At 58.3% G+C, this 2500-nt stretch overlaps 1 non-coding gene across 1 annotated transcript in view; it reads right to left on the bottom strand.

Annotated features, from left to right (window-relative positions):
* The window catches only part of LOC124734537, a 1908-nt gene extending 1378 nt beyond the window's left edge, over window positions 1-530 (bottom strand). The window contains exon 1 of the ribosomal RNA XR_007009377.1: window positions 1-530. This exon is cut by the window's left edge and continues 1378 nt beyond it. This is a non-coding gene — a ribosomal RNA (small subunit ribosomal RNA).
* Window positions 531-2500: the final 1970 nt, after the last annotated feature.

Raw genomic sequence — 2500 nt, 5'->3', positions numbered from 1 at the left:
TTCCGATTACGGGGCCTCGGATGAGTCCCGTATCGTTATTTTTCGTCACTACCTCCCCGTGCCGGGAGTGGGTAATTTGCGCGCCTGCTGCCTTCCTTGGATGTGGTAGCCGTTCTCAGGCTCCCTCTCCGGAATCGAACCCTGATTCCCCCGTTACCCGTTACAACCATGGTAGGCGCAGAACCTACCATCGACAGTTGATAAGGCAGACATTTGAAAGATGCGTCGCCGGTACGAGGACCGTGCGATCAGCCAAAGTTATTCAGAGTCCACCAAGGCAAACGGACCGGACGAGCCGACCGATTGGTTTTGATCTAATAAAAGCGTCCCTTCCATCTCTGGTCGGGACTCTGTTTGCATGTATTAGCTCTAGAATTACCACAGTTATCCAAGTAACGTGGGTACGATCTAAGGAACCATAACTGATTTAATGAGCCATTCGCGGTTTCACCTTAATGCGGCTTGTACTGAGACATGCATGGCTTAATCTTTGAGACAAGCATATGACTACTGGCAGGATCAACCAGGGAGCTGCGTCAACTAGAGCTGAGCAGCCGGCCGCCCGGGAGTGTGTCCCGGGGGCCCGCGCGAACACGCAAGCGTCCGCTCAATCATTCTGCAAACAGGAGGAGGCTGAGCTCCCCTGCACAATACACCTCGAAACCCTCTCAGGTCCCGGCGGCGCGCAGCGCCGTCCCAAGTACTTGGTCGGGTTCGAGAGAGGCGCAATCGCCCGGAGTTAGGCGAGTAGACGCTTTCGGTGCGACCACCCGTGCTCCCCAACTGAGGCTTGCCGCTGCCGACAGAGGCCCGGGAGCGTGCTGTCGTGGCATTGCCGGCGGGAGACAACACGCGCCACCTACGGTGACCGGCAGCTCCAACGCAGCGCCACAGAAGGACAAAAGCCCCCACTTGGGTGCCGAAGCGAACTCTCCCAGCACAGCGCACGCGCCAACACATCCGCACAGCTGCGATACAAACCACCAGCGAGAACCGCTGGGGCGACCGAGCAGCAGACGGCGTCGCGGCGCCGAGCGCCGGGCGGCGGCGCATCCTCAACGCACACAGTCCTCAATCGGACCAGCACACTGAAGATGTCCACCGCGCTTCGCACCGGGCCCGCGAGGACCTACTTTGGCCGCACGGCGCCGCGCGCAGGGTGCGCCGGCGCGCAGCTGCGACGCCTGCCGCGTCCGTCGGCCGGGCGCGCCTGCCACTGGCCGCCCCCACCAGCCGGCTGTAGCGCGTGCGCCCACGCACCGCGCGGCCAGCACGCCGGGAGGCGCCCCCTCACCGGCCGGGGACGGTCCCACCCAGCCACCGCCGCGTATCGCTTCACACCCAGATGCCGTTCAGTTTCGTCGGCATGGTGGGTATCGCTGGAACAACCGGTTCGTACCTCAACCTATCGTCGCCATCACCGATTCACCCCTAGCGAGAACAACCGCACCACAACAGGTTACCATTTGTTCATTTGCGTAACTTCACCAGAAAACGCAGGCGTCCATCGCCATTTGCAACTTCAACGATTATTGCATGCCTGTGTCAGGTGTCACGCCACACTACGTCTGCCCACATACACGCAACAAAATGTGCACGCCTAGACAATACGTGGAAGGTGGCCCCCGTACGTATGCGATGTCCATTGCTCGAACGACTGTCAACCGGCCTCTGTAGCATGTCGCAGATATGGAACGCGGTGCACCATGCCATCACGGTGTGTGAGGAGAGACGACTAGGTCCGAATACATCAACAGACAGCTCATGCTGATCGCCATCCACGGCGTCCGTTCCTCCCACACGTCTCTATGGCGTACCACACTGCAATCCAGCTCTCATAGGGAGACGACACGTAGCTGCGTGCACAATATTTGCACTGTATGGTCCGCCGTTTTTGGGCGCAGTCGTTGTACGGTCACACATGTGCACGATGTATCATTCGGTACATAAGGACGAATGTGCAAGTACAGATTGTGGTTTACGCGTACGACATTAGCGGACGGTTGACACAGGCCGCACCACAACGTAGCCTGAGTACGTCGCATGCGAAGGGCATTGAACATGGCAAACTTCTCACCAACCAGCTTGCGAAGGCAGGGGGGCAAGGTGGGGACGTGGGGAGGGGGCGGCCATGTACGTCCTGCTTGCCATCCACATTACAGTGTACAGCAGGAGCATGTGGAAAGTCAGCAAGACTTGCAAGGTGTTTAACATGAAGCGATACACAGGGGAGCGGGCAGTGCGAGTAGCGAACTATATTGCGAGGGTTGCGGGTGGGCAACACTACACTAATTGAACGAGTCGTATAACAATTACAGAGCAGGTTTAGGCGACAACATGGGTTACGTTAGGGGACAACGTGGGTTACGTTAGGGGACAACGTGGGTTAGGTTAAGGCACAACGTGGGTTAGGGTTAAGGCACAACGTGGGTTAGGTTAAGGCACAACGTGGGTTAGGTTAAGGCACAACGTGGGTTAGGTAAGGCACAACGTGGGTTAG

Source organism: Schistocerca piceifrons, unplaced genomic scaffold, assembly GCF_021461385.2.
Source record: "Schistocerca piceifrons isolate TAMUIC-IGC-003096 unplaced genomic scaffold, iqSchPice1.1 HiC_scaffold_15, whole genome shotgun sequence".
Taxonomy (NCBI): Eukaryota; Metazoa; Arthropoda; class Insecta; order Orthoptera; family Acrididae; genus Schistocerca; species Schistocerca piceifrons.
This window is presented reverse-complemented; position numbering and strand designations above follow the sequence as displayed.